General features: G+C 44.7%; 1 long non-coding RNA gene and 1 pseudogene across 1 annotated transcript; both read right to left on the reverse strand.

Annotated features, from left to right (window-relative positions):
- Positions 1-701: 701 nt before the first annotated feature.
- LOC138775286 (vacuolar-sorting protein SNF8-like) lies at positions 702-10,744 on the reverse strand (annotated as a pseudogene).
- A 6,313-nt stretch (positions 10,745-17,057) lies between these two features.
- On the reverse strand, positions 17,058-18,609 carry LOC138775285 (uncharacterized). Its single transcript, XR_011360532.1, has 4 exons — positions 18,589-18,609; positions 17,762-17,896; positions 17,578-17,655; positions 17,058-17,117 (listed from the first exon to the last, which is right to left on the reverse strand). It is a non-coding gene; the product is annotated as an uncharacterized lncRNA (long non-coding RNA).
- Positions 18,610-19,238: the final 629 nt, after the last annotated feature.

A 19,238-nucleotide genomic window follows, 5' to 3' on the forward strand; every position in this document is an offset into this window, starting at 1 on the left:
GTGGCAGAAACCCCAAAGGAAATTAAATGTATTAAGATGTTTTGTGTATTTAGTAGAGATGAGTGCAAATTGAGCATGCTTGAGTCTGTCCGGACCCGGAAGCCTCGGCATTTGATTAGCGGTGGCTGAAGAAGTTGGATGGAGTCCTGGAAATCATGAATACAGCCATAGGCTTTTTCCCCAGTAGCCTAAGGGTTGCATCCAACCTCTTCAGCCACTGGTAATGAAATGCAGTCTTTCAGATGGACTCGAGCATGCTCCAGCTGTACTCATCTTCAATGTTAAATACATCTAGCGTATCTAACTTCAGCAGTGCATGAAATGATGGTCCTACATCCCCCTATTGCATAGACATTCCACTGTTTGACCTGCCTTACAAAGCCACAGAATTACATACATGTGTTACAATATTCATACTTTACAGAGTTTGAAACCCCACTGACTTACATGTACCATAATGGATCATAGTGGATTGCACAGCTGAAATTCTGCAACAAGTATGTGATATAAAGCACTTCACTAAAGATTTGTGGTTAGTGGCACCCAAGCTCATATTCCATTCAGTAATAGCATCTGAATTGCTGCTAGGGTACCACTGATTATTTGTGCCCCTTTGTGATAGGCAGTAATACTAGTGAAGAGCAGAGACACTACCCCGCATGTGTCCGTCTGTCTAATGACACAGAAGGGAGGACACTCACCAGGACGTGTATTGCTCTTTCTTTCTCCCAGTTTAAACTTGATTTAATTTCACTGACTGTCACGTAGCTCTTCTTCTGCAGGAGAAAAAAAAAAGTCCAGTGGATAATATATTTAATAATCCAGAATCACCAATATACAATGTCATTCTGAGGCAATTCTCCTATAACAGTACCTGGCATGTCAGAGGTAAAAAAAATCCCTTCACCCCAACTCTTACCATATCCTAGAGAAATTCTGCTGTATAAAGCGGTGGTGTAACTCAGCAGAATTAAAGGAAGTTCGCCAAAAGTATTTTTTTATATGTTTTACTTATGGAAAGTTAGACAAATTCCTAATGTACATTAATTATGGGAAATGCCATATACTGCTATTTTCCTTAATTTAGTAGATCTCTGAAATACCGTGACGTCACATATCAGGTGTAATTGCACAGGAGACGCTGAGGAGAAAGGTATGTCTCTTACCTTCTTCCTTTCTGCAGTTCCAGAGCAGTTTGGAGTTTGCTTCTCATTGTCTCCTGTGCAATAGGGACAGGTTAGATTTGTCTAACCTGATGATAGTTCCCCTTTAATGTGCTCTGAACATCCATATGCCCCTCTCTGAGCAGAGCTGTGTGGTGCCAACACAGAACCAACAGAGTACAATGCTCACAAAAGGCGATAAGCTACTGAGCATGTGTGACCGCCAACACTGGATACCATGGATAGGTGGATGTTTTCTAATAGGGTATCAAACGAACACCAGGGGGCACCATAACAGCAGCAATATCCAGACACTGGGCATTTTTGTTTTTAAATGATTCCATTTATTTTTGCTCCATCTAGTAGATTAATAGTTATGCATGAACAACCCTTTAAACTCCAGACTGGTGCTATGATGATGTCTTCACATTACTTGTATCTAGTTATTGACGCTTATCAACATTGTTGGATTTGAGAAGCCTTACTTATTCTAGTGCTCACTAACACTATACTATACGCCTAAATACAATGACAATGACTGGCTGCCTGTCCTGTCCGGTGATATACTTTACCTGACCTCCGCCAGCTGTAAGACCACTGTGTGATCCATGTTCAGCTCAGCAGGAACCGACTGCACCAGGTACGTTCCGCCCACTGGGATGATACCAAAACCGCTGCCAAGGACTTTTAATTTTTTAATTGCTCTGATGATATCGTCCCTGAAACAAGAATTGTACTCCGTGAAAGAGACTGGGGGAAAGGAACAAGGCTTAATACACCATGCACAAAACATTTAGGGTAGCTTCACATGTACCGGATCCGCAGCGGATTTCATGCTGCAAGTTTGGTCCTGGTCTAGTGAAGGTCACATACCTGCACGGATATATGACCGGCCCCTTTAAACCCCCCCCCCCCCCAACCCTGTTTTTCTCCCCGTAATATCCGCAGTAGCTTTACATCACATGCTATGAAGGTGCAGGCACAGTCTGTACATGCCAGTGCTCTATAACTTACTGCTCAGCAGCCATTTACAATTGAAACCTGCAGTGACATCTGTGAGAGCTTAGAGGGAACCAATCAGCCCAATTGGGCTGATATGGTTCCCTGAACCGCTGTATACAGCTCCTGCAGCAGCTGCGGAACATACCGACCGCAACCGCAGCAGGAGCTGTATACCGAAAAAAGGACTTTAATCCCCGCGGGCGCATGACCAGCAGCGGCGGGGAGGTAGTCTCTGGGCGGCTTCCTGCCTGTATCTAGTCACCGCTCTCTGCCTGTCAGCGCTCTCGGAGGATGATTGACAGCCAGAGAGGCCAGTAACAGACCTCTCTGCCCGTCATTCATCCTCTCCAAGCGCACTGACAGGCAGAGAGCGGTGACTAGATACAGGCAGGGAGGCGTCCAGATGACTACCTCCCCGCCGCTGCCTGTCCACGCCCGGGGGATTAAAGTCCTTTTTTTTCGGAATACAGCTACTACTGCAGGAGCTGTATACAGCAGTTCAGGGAACCATATCAACCCGATCTGCCACCCTGTTCTGTAGTTATGGGACAGTCTTCGTTATGTACATGAGCCATGTTTGGTGCACTAGAAGCAGACCTAGGCCCGCCCCCCGTGCACCAAACATCCTCATTTACATATAATGAAAGCGGCCATAACTACAGGGCGGGTGGCGGATTTTCAGACAAATGGCACCTGGGAACAAGCATGGAAGCGTCGAATAGCTGACTATAAACCTTCTCCAGCTTATGTACTGGTTCATTTGCTTTAAGGATGCAGTTTGTACCTAGGGATGCACGATGCACCGAAATATCGATACTACTATCGATATTTCGGGCAAAAAAACGGTTCGATACCAGGATTTCCTGGTATCGAAACTTTAAGTTAGCTGAGACACGGTGGGCGGCTAGCTGAGCGCCGGCCGTGTTCTCTATGTGCCTCCCCCTGCCCCCTGCAGTCTCCTCCTCTGCTCTCCCTCCCTCCGCTCCCATTGGCGCCAAAATTCAAATAGCCGGCACTTAAGTATATAGATGCCGCTGTCACACTGACAGCGGCATCTGAGCCCTCTGAGCCCGCTCCATATACAGCGGGGGTCGGCTACTGTGTGTAACAGACCCCCGCTGCTGGTGTCTCTCTGATAACAGAGTCCGGCTCTGCCAGACTCTGTTATCAGAGAGATGATTTATGCAGAGGAGCCGGAGCTGCACGGAGGGAGCGGCTGGAGAGGGAGAGCGGGAGAGGAGGACGGAGGAGAAGGCTGGAGGGAGAGCGGGAGGTCCGGGAGAGAGGACGGAGGAGAGGGAAACGGGATGTCCGGGAGAGGAGCCGGAGCTGCACAGAGGAGAGCGGCTGGAGAGGAGAGCGGGAGGTCACGGAGAGAGAGGACGGAGAAGGCTGGAGTGGGGGAGGATGAAGAGGGAGAGCGGGGGTCCTGTGAGATCCGGGAGAGGAGGCCGGGGGAAGTGCAGCACATGTGAGGATCCAGCCGGCTGGCAGGTGGGGGTGGCCCGGAAGGGCTGAGAGAGCAGATAAGATCGGCTGTAGTGTGTGGATCCTGTGTAACCTCCTCTTCTCTTCCTCCGCAATCTTGGTAACTGGTGCAGCAGAGCTGTCTTAGTGATGGGTGGTGCAGGAGAGCTGTCTTAGTGGTGGGTGGTGCAGGAGAGCTGTCTTAGTGATGGGTGGTGCAGCAGAGCTGTCGTAGTGATAGCTGATGTAGTCAGAGCTGTCTTAGTGTGGGTGGTGCAGGAGAGCTGTCTTAGTGATGGGTGGTGCAGCAGAGCTGTCTTAGTGATGGGTGGTGCAGCAGAGCTTCTTAGTGATGGGTGGTGCAGCAGAGCTGTCTTAGTGATAGCTGATGCAGCAGAGCTGTCTTAGTGATAGCTGATGCAGCAGAGCTGTCTTAGTGATAGCTGATGCAGCAGAGCTGTCTTAGTGATAGCTGATGCCAGCAGAGCTGTCTTAGTGATAGCTGATGCAGCAGAGCTGTCTTAGTGATAGCTGATGCAGCAGAGCTGTCTTAGTGATAGCTGATGCAGCAGAGCTGTCTTAGTGATAGCTGATGCAGCAGAGCTGTCTTAGTGATAGCTGATGCAGCAGAGCTGTCTTAGTGATAGCTGATGCAGCAGAGCTGTCTTAGTGATAGCTGATGCAGCAGAGCTGTCTTAGTGATAGCTGATGCAGCAGAGCTGTCTTAGTGGATAGCTGATGCAGCAGAGCTGTCTTAGTGATAGCTGATGCAGCAGAGCTGTCTTAGTGATATCGGATGCAGCAGAGCTGTCTTCGTGATATCTGATGCAGCAGAGCTGTCTTAGTGAGAGCTGATGCAGCAGAGCTGTCTTAGTGAGAGCTGATGCAGCAGGCTGTCTTAGTGATAGCTGATGCAGCAGAGCTGTCTTAGTGAAAGCTGATGCAGCAGCTGTCTTAGTGAAAGCTGATGCAGCAGAGCTGTCTTAGTGAAAGCTGATGCAGCAGAGCTGTCTTAGTGAAAGCTGATGCAGCAGCTGTCTTAGTGATAGCTGATGCAGCAGAGCTGTCTTAGTGATAGCTGATGCAGCAGAGCTGTCTTAGTGATATCGGATGTACCAGAGCTGTCTTAGTGATAGCTGATGCAGCAGAGCTGTCTTAGACAGATATCACTAACTTTTTTTTAACACAATAAAATAAAAATAGTCCAAAATTGGTATCACTGTAATAGTGCAGGGGTATTTATTTTCTACCACTGTATTTTTTTTTATTTTTTTTTTTATACTTTACTAAGTATCGAACTGGTATTGAGTATCGAAATAAAAGAGTTAGTATCGGTATCGAACTCAAAATTCTGGTATCGTGACATCACTAGTGTACAGGCACCAATAGAGATATCTATAACATACCCATTGCAGTGACTGCTATATGTATTATACAACGTGTTATCCAGGGTTAGAAAATGCAGTGTATGCCTATCTCTACATGATGTTTTCTTTGTCAATTTCCTTTTCTTTTGGGTACCAAATAACGTCTATCATTTTGTTTTTTTTTGGTGTCCGGACGTGATTACAATGATGGCCGTTGATACATTATTCTAGCTTCAGGCCCTTTTGTGTATGTTTTTTTTTTTTTTTGAGGGTCCATCAAATTTAGTAGTATAGACGGTGAAAGACATTGAAAAAAGTGTGTGTGTGTGTGAACAACTAAAAACGGCCATTGTTTGAAAAAATCCACGAATTGTCATGAACATTAGTTTGCCGCGTGAACGATGTCCGTTTTCAGTAGACTGTATGTATTGGGTGCCCGTCATTACATTGACTTTAATTAAATTTTGCTGATAAATGGACGTTATTTTAAAAAAAAAAATAAATAAAATAGAAAAAGTGGCCGCCTTTTCTATTTTTTTTTTTTTTTTTTACACAATGTGAACACCCCTGTCCTCAGGTTGTGTGTGGTATTACAGTTCATCTCAATTGACTACAATGGCTGCAAAACACACACCCAAGCAGAGGACAGGGTGGTGCCATTTCTGGAAGAAAGCAGACATTTTTTTTTTTTTGAAAGCCTGGGAACCCCTTTAATTTAAAAACTAGTAGTTACATTATTTAACAAATATCACATTTATTTCATGATCAGAAACTATTCTGTGTAACAATACACCATCATTGGGGGGGGGGGTGGGTTAACTATTTTTCTCGAAAATAATATGCCAGTTCCCAGTGACCCCGGCTGCATGTGATATACTCACTGACTGACGTCCTGAGCCAGCTTCCCTCTTCCTTCAGAACTGCTGGTGGAGCTCAGCCAGGGTGATGAGACCTTAGAACAAATAAGTGCATGTTAAGAGTGATGAAGCAATCTACAGAGCCCCACAGAGCTCAGGGGTCACTTAAAGGGGCTCTACTTGCTTTCAGATATTCTTCCATGTCATTGCCATCTAAAAATGTATGACAAACTTACCTCCATTCTGGTGCTTTAGAGCCAGACACACTTCTACTATCTGTACACCAAGCTCATAGTAGAAATCTCCGACACCCAGCATTTCTGACCAGAAGCCTTTACCAGCTGGAAAACAATAAGGAACCATTTGTTCTTTAGAATGAATCTTAAATGATATAACACTGAGGATTTATAAACTCTCAATCACTGTGATTCTACAAGGACACATTTGGGAACATTGATCATCTAACACAGGGATGGGAACCTTCGGCCCTCCAGCTGTTGCAAAACTACAATTCCCATTGTAGCTTCGGTTGTCGGCTGTCCAGGCATAACGGGAATTGTAGTTTTGGCAACAGCTGGAGGGCCAAAGGTTCTCCATCCCTGATCGAACATGATACATCTTACACAAAGCCTAAACGCTATATGAAACTGACTGCTGGATGGAGCCACTGGTGATAAATACGTATTATATTACTGAACTTACAAGCCAGAGGATCCACCCAATCGTTGCACACATATCCTGAAACTGGACCCGGAACTGGGGATTCTTGCGAATTTCCTGCTTGTGTTTTGCTGGCAAATTCTTCAGATTTGTTTTGAACATTTCTAGCTGCTTAGACATCTACAAATGAGAAAAAAACAGGCTTAGAGCGATTCACATAAAAAAAAATGGTGAATGATGGGATGTGACAGTGGCATTTTATTATCTGGAGCACGCCTGTAGACGGTCCAGATTAAAAAGCCTATTTTTAGAAACCCTATTGGGAATTCCTGATCATTCAAAGCCGAGGGATCATCTATTCAGAGTGGTACCCAAGAGTGTCTCCTGCTCTGAAGGACCTATCCTGTATTACTCATTAAATGAGAGCTGTGTGCGCTTAGGGGTCTGTCCATACTACGGAATCGGCGCCAATTCCGTAGTGTGAACGGGCCCTTTAAGGAGAAGTCCAGTGAATTTTTTTTAAAGTATTGTATTGCCCCCCCCCCCCCCAAAAAGTTATACAAATCACCAATATACACTTATTACAGGAAATGCTATAAGTGCTTTTTTCCCTGCACTTACTACTGCTTGCATGCAGGCTTCACTTCTGGGATAACATGGTGATGTCACTTCCTGGATAACATGGTGATGTCACTTCCTGAATAAAATGGTGATTTCACTACCCTACTCCCAGAGCTGTGCGGGCTGTGGCTGCTGGAGAGGATGATGGCAGAGGGACACTGAGGGACACAGGGCATTGGAGGGACACTGAGCATCCCTCTGCCATCATCCTCTCCAGCAGCCACAGCCCGCACAGCTCTGGGAGTCGGGTAGTGAAATCACCATGTTATCCAGGAAGTGACATCACCATGTATCCAGGAAGTGACATCACCATGTTATCCAGGAAGTGAAGCCTTGATGCAGTAAGTAAGTGCAGGGAAAAAGCACTTTATAAGCATTTCCCATAATAAGTGTATATTGGGGATTTGTATAACTTTTGGGAGGCAATACAACACTTTAATAACAATTTTCACCGGACTTCTTTAATGTCTTCTGTGATGGTGCTGCAGAGACACTGAACACTTACTGACGGGTTTCACTGCATAATAACAGCTGAGGATTCCAGCAGGGGGCAACTAAGTGATAGTCTTATTTTCAAAGGGCCCTTCTAAAAAGTAGACCACAGGTGTCAAACTCAGGCCCTCCAGCTGTTACAAAACTACAATTCCCATTATGCCTGGACAGCCAAAGCTAAAGCATAACGGAATTGTAGTTGTGCAACAGCTGGGGGACCTGAGTTTGACACCCCTGAAGTAGACAATGTCTAAAAGCAGAAAACCCTTAAAATGGGTGACTGTCCCATAACAGACACAGGCGGAATATCATGGACCATATGGTAGAATAATGTGGCAGCATTGCTTGCCAAAAATCACTTATGGCTAGTGATTTGGGGGGATCTAACAGTGCTCCATAAGAATGAATTTTTTTTAGGAGGGGATTTATTATACTATAGAAGTCAGCTTTCTGGCAGAAATTTTTTTTCTGAGTTTGTTCAAAGTGGGTGGGGCTTATCAGCAGGAAGGGGCTGACAGATTTACTAAATATATTTTATATGCCCTGCCCCATTTACTCGGCTGGATTTACTAAGAGGCGTATCTGTCTATATGAATACATTTATAATCCGTTTACCATCTTTATAGGGCAGACGTGTCAAACTCAGGCCCTCCAGCTGTTTTAAAACTACAATTCCCATCATGCCTGAACAGCCAAAGCTTTGGCTGTCCAGGCATGAGGGACTTGTAGTTTTGCAACACCTGGAGGGCCTGAGTTTGACATCCTGGTATAGGGTGTATAAGGATCTGGCAGAGTCAATCACACATCTGTCGCTATGCATCACAATATAATGACTGGGTGTCTCTTCCTGAAGTGTTCAGCCATGCTGTGGGTGTCAACAAGTGACAACCCCTCATGAATGTACAATGTTTTACCACTTCCTTGTCTTATTGTTATTGCAATGCACAGAGCCGGATGTATCTCTATTTCTGGCCTAGTCACCTGTACAAGCTGATCCTCGGCCAGACAGTCCCTCGCTCCTTGTACTTTGCCTGAGAAGGAAAGAGAGGATATTAAGATTTATACAGTTATGTGCTGCCACATGGAAAAGGGGATACGTGGGTCCTAAAATCTGCTGTATTATGTATGAGCAAATACAGACCACTCCTCTCCTATCTGTATACCTTACAATGATCATTACATTTGTACACTGCCAGCCGGCTGCATTATGGTGATATACCACTTACACATCTGCCCAACAATGGCTCCCCTGCTGTTATAAGACCACAGCTCACAGTATGTCACCTGCAGCTGCTTCGGAAAGCTGCTTTTAATGCAAGATCTGTCCTGGTGTCCGTTCGGCAGGTGATGCAGTTACTGTCCTAAAAACAACTTTTAATCTTGCAGCCCTGTGTCAAACTGCCATGGCCTAGAGCAGGCATGTCCAAGTCCGGCCGAGGGGCCATTTGCGGCCCGCGTTCCGACTTTTACGGCCCCCCAGGTATCCAGCTTGCTATTATCTGCCTGTGTTATAAGCATATAGCATGTAAATGGTCGGCCCTCGCACATGTTCACTTCATCAAATTTGGCACTCTTCGAAAAATTTTGGACATGCCTGGCCTAGAGTATCTGTGCCCTTACCTTACACCGCCCCTCTGTCCCTACTGTTCATCATAGTAATGCCACTGGCAGGATTTTTCCTATTCCTCTGCAGTGAACACTGCACAGGTGCCTTAACAATCCAGCCCATGTGCCGTATTCACACAGCTGATGAATAGTAGAAAATCTGTCAGGGGCATTCCTAATGATGAGGAGGGCGGGGAGGAGGAACAGAGTTTGTGCCAGCCTAATGCACAGATACTCTAGGCCCCGGCCGTTGGGCACAGGACTGCCAGTTTAAAAGATGTTTTTTAGGACAATAACTGCATCACCTGCCGAACGGACCCCAGGACAGATCTTGGGATTAAAAGCCGCTATCTGAAGGTACAAGTGATTTGGGGGGTCAGATTGTGGGTACAGAGTCGCTTTAAGTCCTGACTCAGACCACAAAAGGTCAGAGACCGGGAAGCTGGATGCGGGCTGCATCACTGGAGTTAGGGAGGTAAGTGGATGTAATTGTTTTCACCCATCCCCTCCAATGACTATTGTGAAAAGGGTCCCAGACAAGTACCCTTTACTGAGATGGCTACAGCACCTTAAAAAGCCCAGACACAGCTCCTTACTTCTGCTAGTAACTGCGCCTGGTACAGCAGCTCAGTCCCATTCAAATGAATAGGAGCTAGCTGCAGTACCAGGCCCTGCCACTAAAAAAAGTGTGGAGCTGTGCCTGGAAACCAATGAGAGGGATATGAAGTGCTTTGAACAGTCCAGGTGATTGTGGGGTGCAAGATGTCGGAGCCCCAACTAATGCGATATAAAAGTATTCCATAAGGATGGGTCATCAACCAGCAAGGTCTGTAAAACCCCTTAAGTGTAATTTACATACAACCCTTTAGATCAGTGGTGCACCATGTGCGGCCCTCCAACTGCTGCAAACTACAATTCCCATCATGCCTGGACAAACAAGGCTTGCGGTGTGCAGGCATGATGGGAGTTGTAGTTTTGAAGCAGTTGAGGGCAGCTGGTTCCCCATCGCTGCCTTAGAAGCGGTGCCCACTGCACACCCCCACACATGGCGCTTACTCTTAGGAAGCCTTGGTGTCAGCAGGATGCTGTGAGCGGTGGAGGTCACATGACCCTCCTGCAGGACACTGACTCTGTTGAGGCATGATGGGAGTTGTAGTTTGGCACTAGCTCAGAGGCAACAAATTGGAGAACACTGACAAAGAGGAAGGGGCAACAGAGAGGGAAATAAAGTAGTATTCCTAATAACCAATCAGCTTACAGACTGGTTGCTAGGGGTAACAGTGCGGATACCACTACAGAGCTAGTGCTCCTCTCATCATGTGACGTCACTGGACGGATAACGCTACATTTACGGACTAGTCACCATAATAAGACACATTACTAGCAACAGCATCTCACGTCTACACACTAGTTACATGCGGAGAGCCCACGCATGGCTAACAACTGTCCGTTCACCTCCGCCAGCTTCTTCTTGGCTATCGCCCCCCGCTCCCACCCCTCTCCGGTGCATCGTTGCGGCTCGGAGCTTCACTTCCGCACTTCTCCTACGTCACCACCGCGCGACGCCGACACCAGCTGATGACGACATTGTGATGAAAACGCTTATAACCGCTAGGGGAGATATTAATGACACATCCCACTCAAAGTGTGTCCGCAACTACACTCATAGAGAGACATCGAGGCGGCCATGTTTGTGAAGACCTATTAATGATTTGTTATAGTATTAGTACATTCTTTTACTTTACTAGTGTAACCACACCTAGTACCTGCCTGAGTACAGTACCCCATAAGGCACCCTGCAGATCATATAAGAGATTTAGATGCAGTTGAATCCAGTGACTACAGGGGGGAGTCTTCTCTGATCATAATTTCTCAGTTCCTGTTTCTTCTTTTTTTTGTCTCAGACTGCAGAATTTGGCAGATAATCAGCCTAGGCCTTATTCACACGTCCTGTAAATTTGTCCGTAATTGCGGATCCGCAGTTACAGACAACATTAGGGCCTATTGATTTCTATTGGGTTATTCACATTTATACCTAGTTTCACGGATCTGCAATCCATTCTGGAAAAAATAGGACATGATCTAGTGTGGACCGTAATTGCTGAACAATTAGAAGTCTATTAGATCTCCATTTCCTGCAGATGTTACATCTGTAACGTCCGCAAAAAACGCAGATTACCTTAAAGGAGAAGTCCAGTGAAAATGTTTATTAAAGTATTGTATTGCCCCCAAAAGTTATACAAATCACCATAAACACTTATTATGGGAAATGCTTATAAAGTGTTTTTTCCCCTGCACTTACTACTGCATCAAGGCTTCACTTCCTGGATAACATGGTGATGTCACTTCCTGGATAACATGGTGATGTCACTTCCTGGATAACATGATGATGTCACTTCCTGGATAAAATGGTGATGTCACTTCCTGGATAGCATGGTGATGTCACGACCCGACTCTTAGAACTGTGCGGGCTGTGGCTGCTGGAGAGGATGACCATGGACTTTTCCTTTAATTTAACTATCACCATCCCATCTTTTGCAGTTCCACAGAAAATACAGATTGCGCATGCACTACTGGCAAATTTTTCCTACCATTTTTTCCACTGATTAGGTACACATATAGGAATAATGCTCCCATTGATGCCTTACACTTTATTTTTTTGCCCCATACAGTTACAGTGCCCCCAAACAGTACTGGAGCCCCTCACACAATATAGTGCTCATGCACCACAAAGTAGCATGGTTCCTCTGTGCTCTTGTTCAGTTTTTAAGTCCCCTTTTATGACTGTACACAAAACAAACAAACATAGTGTCATGGCTGTGTCCCTGTCATGATGGACATAGGCATGCACAAACTGCATGCCTAAAGCAGCCAATGCTGCTCCATAATAGTTTTTAACCAGATGTGTATCCTTTGGCTATGTTCACACACTGTATAAACAATGGCCATTGTTTGACAGGGCCGTTGTTTGGCATGTCAAACAACGGCCGCTGTTTGACATGTTCACCCAGCCAATACTGCAGTATCAGCCGGGTGATCATAGTTTTCTTTATTTTGATTGCAGGCACATTTGGGTGTGTCTGCAATCCAATTTGCCATTGAAATCAATTCAAAATGATAATTGACAAGCCATGCACAGACAGCAAGTAGGGAGCAGTGGAAGGGGCTGCCCTATGATCCTCAGATTGTTTGGCTGCTCATTGCGGTCAGCAGCGGTTTTCCTGTCCCCGATCCTATTACATGGAGTGACACGCAGCAAACCTTTCGCTGAACATATCGCGATCTTTCAAAGTGTTGAAAGATCACGTTTGGCTGACATTGTGTATGCCGGCTCATTGTTGCCTTTCAACATGTCCTATCATACTAAACAGGTCGGTAATCGGCCAAGTAAGGCCAATATGGTTTAGTGTAATAGGGCCTTTAGGGTACTATTAGACGGGCCGATAGGGGCTCGATAATAAATGTAAACAAGCGCCGATCGGCTAGATCGGCTCTCGTTTACAGGCCTATTACACAGCCCGGTAATCGTTAAACAAGGGCTGCAGGGACATCGTTACAGATGTCCTTGCAACCCTTGCTTAACTGGTATACATTAACTATGCCGGGTCCAGGGGTTCCTCCTGCTCCTCTTCTCCACGGGTCCTGCGCGCTGCAGCTTCAGAGCGGTCTGTCTTAGCTGACGGGCCACTCAGCCAATCACTGGCCACGGTGGTCCCGGCCTGTGATTGGCTGAGCGGCTGTCAGCTAAGACAGGCAGCTGAGAAGCTGAAGTGCGCGAGACCCAGGGAGAAGAGGAGCAGGAGGAGCCCTGGACCATGGATAGGTAATGTATTCTTTTGCAAATCGTTAGCCGCCAGCCGACGGCTGGCTGACAATTATAGGTCTGGACCTATATCAACGTTCAGCCGATGACAACGTTCATCGTCTAATCGTTGTGTTTATTACACGGAACGATAATTGGTCGGATAGGGCCCATTCAGCCGATTATCGTTCCGTGTAATAGTACCCTTAGTCATTTCATAGAATTTACCCCAGCAACTAATAATGGCTCAGGTATGATTTTTACTAGAGCTTGATGAGATCTGAAACCTGGCCTGTCATTGGATGCTAATGGAAAATTACAACAGTTTATATTTGTAACAAATAAATCTGAACCAATATTTTTACAGCTCCTCCTATGAGTTTCCTCTAAATAGGAATTTCCTAGTGAGTGTGGTTTCCAATAACTATTGGTATAATACACAATAGTCAGCTGTTATGGCCATCTAATGCATATGTGTGTATAGGTAAAGTGTGAGTAGATATAGATAGAGGCTTGTGCGTTTGATATAAAAATAGAACAACTTTACTGTAGAGCTTTTGCAGGTTGACAGTACATGTTTTACAGACAATAATCTTGATACAGATTTCAGTGCTTAACTTGGTGCTTGAGGTAGGTGCTTGAGAAGAGAAGGAGAAGTAGTAGTGCTTTGTAGAAGGTGAGAGAACAGGAGTTTGCCAAAGGAGCCCTGATCCCAGTGTAGCCCTGTACTCTGCCGGAACCTTAGTAGATATCTTTAGTAGTGAAGTGTTACTTGTACTCACGTTTAGACTACCTCTGACCACCTTCTGCCCTCTAGTATCATAGAAACAATCCTAGGTAGATAGTACGAGCCCCAGCTGTGGTTATCTGGGTGCAGCAAGGTGTCCGAGGTGTCCCAGTTACCTGCACTGCGCAGTAGGATACATAGACCTTCTTTATGGTTGTCCTACTGGGATCAGCTCTTATTGCTTCAGGAGTCTGTCCTGTACTTTGTAGACGTGTGCCTGGCCTAGGTATTCCTTGATGGTTACTCTCCCTTGTACTTAGCACTGCATAGTGTAAGTAGTAGTTGCTTGAGAAAAACTCTTGGTCTTTAGCTGCATCTGTTCACAATGGAAGCTAGTCTGAACTGACTTTGGTGTCCCTGACAGGGGTCCTAGCTTAAGCCCCCCCTAGCTTAACTACTGCAGGAACGGTTTTGTTTGTGTCCTCTCTCTCTCTGAGAATCTGACAAGAAGTGAACTGCACTTCCTCCACCAGTAACTCCTCCTACAGGGGTGTTTGTGTACCCTTCTGTAAGTGGTGGGGATGAGTATGTGCAAGAAATAGATAAAAGAGATAGGACAAAGAGAAAGAGCACCTCCTAGTGGTCAGCACACAACACCTGGTACAAACAACTTTAACCCATTACTTCCTTTAGCTGTGCAATGGTATACATATACATACACAAGAACACTGACACCTAGTGGGGAAACTGTAAAATACCTCATCTACCACTTACCTGAGAACTTTTGGACAGGTGCATAAAAGAAGAAAAAACACCAGTGGTGGGACACCACAACTTGTCTTGAAGTTCTGCTATTTATTTTGTGTTTCATTTTTGTCATAATATCTGCATCTGATATTAATTTAGGTTGTAACCTTTTCTGAAGAGAAAGAGTTTTCAAATTGCTCTTAAAGGTCTGGGTGGTGAATGAGAGACGGATGATCCATAGGCTGTACCCATGTTTTCCAGACTCCCTAGGGCATCTTCAGCAGCCATCGGTGATCAAAGGCTGAATTTGGACGAACCTTAGCTTAAAGTCTGCTCAACTCTAGTAGCCAGTAAAGAGATCAGGAGTGGGGAGCGGTGATTAGTTCGTATACCTTTTTGATACATCAGCATTTCCCTATCCCTATGCTCCAGTGCATACTTAAACCATTAAGGGGTTATCCAGCATTAGAAAAGCATGGCCACCTTCTTCCAGAGATAATGACTCTTGTCTCCCCTTCAAGTGTGTTTGCAATTAAGCTCCATTCACTTCAATGGAAATTAGTTGCAAAATCTACACCCAAACTGGAGACAAGAGTGGTGCTGTCTCTTGAAGAAAATGGCCACGTTTTTCTAATGCTGGATAATCCCTTTAAGTCTATTGGATAGCCACAGTCCAAGCATGTGTTCTTTGTGGTTGAAATAAAAGATGTGTATACTTTATGCTTGTGTTTGCTAGATAATATCTTCGGCCTGGGTTTCTAATTCTACTAGTATTGTTTGTAACACAAGACACAGTTGGTGTATCCTTATCTATATATAGTTCCTGCCTCTGTAATCACATTATAAGAATTGGCCAAGATTGCATCTTGACCAGTGTGTAGAAGATCCATATTCCAACAAAAATAATTCAGCATAGTAAAGAGCACAAACTTATTAGGCCTTTATTGTTCAAATAGCCCTGACTAAGGGCCCTATTACACGACGACGGCCCGATCATTTTAGTGAACTGCTAAATCGCTGCTCGTTTACTGGACCTATTAGATAATCGGCTGAGGATTTTAGGTCCAAACATAAACCAACGGTTAGCCGATGATCGTTTCATCGGCTGATCGTTGTCTCTATTTCATGGAGCGATAATCGGTCAAATTGGGGCCCTAAGAATGGGTGATGAATAGAGATGAGCAAGTACTAAAATGCTCAGATGCTCAATACTTGAGACGAATATTTCCCGATACTCGTGTGCGCGTTTCGAGTAACAAACCCCATTGAAGTCAATGGGAAACTTGAGCACTTTTGCAGGGGACCAAAGCTCTGCACAGGGAAGGTTGTGTGAAAACCTGGAAACCTTAGAAAATGATGGAAACAACACGAAAATGGACAGGAAACAGCAGGGGCAGCATGAATGGACACCTCTGGGGCTGGCACAGCTCAGTGAGGATAGGTATAGCTGAACTACAGATCCCAGCCAGCCAAGGTAATGTCAGCAACAGGACAAATTGACTAATGACAGCAGATTTGGGGGTAGACATATAGAGTGTGTGTGTGTGTAACTGGTGCTTTTTTTTTAAGGCACCACATGCACAGGACAAAGCACAGTTAGGATAAGTATAGCTGAACTACAGATCCCAGCCAGTCAAGAGAATGTCAGCAACAGGACAAATCGACTGCTGACAGCTGCACTACAAATCCAAGCCAGCAGCCAAGAGTAGTAAAAAAAAAATGTTTTAAAAATTTTAAGCCCTTGCAAGGACTGTTGGGTTCTTTGTGTCGGATTCAAGCCTAACTGCACACTTATTCCCTGCCTATCGCTCTCTGACAGACAGCAGCTCTCTCCCTAATTTCTTCCAGCCTGTGTCTGACGCCAGCATTGCGGGACCTGATTCTTATATGCCCAGGTCATCTGATCTGGCCAGCCAATCGCTGCTATCGACATGTAGGGTTCCCACGTGATGCTACGAGCTCCCAAAGACTCTCCTGCATGATGATTGGCTGAGAAAAAGCAGCCAAGCATGCGGGAAGAGGAAGATCCAATTGTCTCAAGTATCGCGAGATGCTTGTCCGAGTAACGAGTACCATCGAGTACCCTAATACTCAAACGAATGCCAAGCTCAGACGAGCATGCTCGCTCATCTCTAGTGATGTACTAGAAATGCGTTGGCTTGCGTTTGCACCATTTTTACTGTTTGAACAATATATATATATTTTTTTTCAAATAAAGGTTTCCCAGTTTTTTCACCTAACTATGATGGACTGTACCTGCTGGAATATATTTTTCCAATTCCTTAAATTCCATGCAACTTTGCTATGACTAAGGACTCACATGATCAGACACACATGGCTTTCCTGTTTTTTTGTAGCTATAAAAAGACGACTGCAAAGTGATGATGTTGTGGTCACTATTACCTACAACCGCCCTGCAGATTTTCTGCACATGTCAAATATCATAAAAACTCAAAGAAATACCGGAAGGCTGATTATTTTTATATGAAGGTTTTATTGCATTGTGAATACATATTGCATGTTATCCATATGTTAGTTGTAAATATGTCCCGCTGTCTCCCCAACAACTGGTGCTGAACTGGGTGATGCAATAATGATTAGGGGAATCTGTAAAAAGGGTAAAAAAAATCCTTGTATTAGAAGAATGATGTACCCAACCTGCCTTTCTCCATATGTAATAATAATAATAATATAGCATAGCTATCAATATTCTCGCAGACAGAAAGACAAGATGGACGAGACAACATTGACAACAACCTGTCATGGCTCTGCTGAAGACATATTTGGGGGAAACAAAAACAAAATATCTTGTAAGGCGGCCATAGATGGCTGCCATTTTCTTGAAGCACAAAGCATGCGCAGTAAGGTAAAACATTTGCATGTGCACCATTATTCTTATGGCATAGACCAGGGATAGGGAACCTTTGGCTCTCCAGCTGTTGCAGAACTACAATTCCCATCATGCCTAGACCCCAAAGCTAAAGATTTGGCTGTCTAGGCATGATGGAAATTGTAGTTTTGCAACAGCTGGAAGGCCTAAAGGTTCCCCATCCCTAGACATACTCACTTAGAATTGCATAAATCCATCGCCATGAGTAGATCCAAGGTTTGCCGACACACCGCTGCGTTCACATCATTCTGAGCACTGCAAAGGATCAGATGAATTACATATTGTCTGCTGGTTTAGGCATGTGTTCAGACCAATCCTGTATATCATGTAGGACATAGCATAAGGCTTTTTACTAATTTACCTGGTCATCTGCCTGTATTTCAAGATCCAGGGTAAAAATTTCTTGTTCCCTTCAAAACCTTCCATTGAGTCAGTGTCCACGGTGAAGTCAGGAATCTGGAAATCCACCTGTCGTTTGGCAAAGTCGGAGATATTGCTATGGAAGAGAAAAGGCACGGGTCAGAGGGTCGAGATGATAAGTTCAACATGCAGCTACCATATTCTTGTTGGAAGAACAAGATACATGTACGGAACATTATATGGAACCCAACGTTCTGTCCCTGCCATTGCAACCAAATGATCAGCGGTTCTTTTGGTGCATCACATGTATATGATAAAGTGAGGCTTCTTTGTTCTTGAGATTTTTATATGGGAACCAGAAATTGGACAACCACCAATTATACAATTATCCCATATATCCTTGCAATATGCCCCCACATTGTTTCTACTGGAAAGACCTGTTCAAAGGGGTTATCCAGCACTACAAAAACATGGCCCACTTCTTCCCCTTTCTTGTCTCCAGATTGGGTGGGTTTCAAACTCAGCTCCACTGAAGTAAATGGAGCTTAATAGCAAACAACACCTGAACTGGAGACAAGAGAGGGGAAGAAGTGGCCATGTTTTGTAGTGCTGGATAACCCCTTTAAACGTACTTAGAAACAATGAGATATAGTGAAAGCTGTACTGAGAAGTACCATCTTGGAACTTCAAGGTATGTGTGATGGACCATGTACAGGACTCTCTACAAAGAAGAAGAAGCAGGGAAATATTGTGATATGGTGCTCAGGGTCTTCATAATGGCGCACCCATCTGATCTATGGTTCTATATAGGAACATTAAACAACATACTCGCTTTTCTTCTCTCTTCTTCTGCCCAACAACCAGTCCACAAAATTCTTTTTCAGCATGTTGTCGACTGATCTGCTGTAGTCACTGGCCAGAATGGCCTCTGAGTATCGCCTCTGTACGGGCTGCGGCACCTCACTGCTCACTGATGCCCTGGAAGAGAGAGAAGTTACATGTAAAACAACAGCCTCAGGATAGTTGGGTGCTATTTGTTATTTAGAGGGTACTCCTCTTTCCTTCCCATAGGTCTTCCTGGCAGGAAATGACAATGGAGAACCCTCCTCTTCCTCTTCCTGTCACTGAGAGTGTGGCATATCGGTTTAATTATACAACATGAACAGTTTTTGATCATCACACATTATACTACCTGTATGTAAATAGAATTTCCTACGTACCTTACATTAGTTTCTTGACAATCTATAGTGTGAAGGCAATAAAAGTGAAAAAGACAGCAAAATATTTGGTCTTCATTTTGTTAGTAATCTGCGTGAAAGAACAAATTTGCTAGGTGTTATTTCTTACGGAGCATAAAAGTTTCCATTGCATAACACTTAAAGTGGTACTCCAGCGAAAAATATTTGTCATTTACTTCTATTAAAAAATCTCAAGTCTTCCAGTATTTATCAGCTACTGTATGTGGTGCAGGAAGTGGT

This window comes from Dendropsophus ebraccatus, unplaced genomic scaffold (assembly GCF_027789765.1).
Source record: "Dendropsophus ebraccatus isolate aDenEbr1 unplaced genomic scaffold, aDenEbr1.pat pat_scaffold_1467_ctg1, whole genome shotgun sequence".
Classification (NCBI taxonomy): domain Eukaryota; kingdom Metazoa; phylum Chordata; class Amphibia; order Anura; family Hylidae; genus Dendropsophus; species Dendropsophus ebraccatus.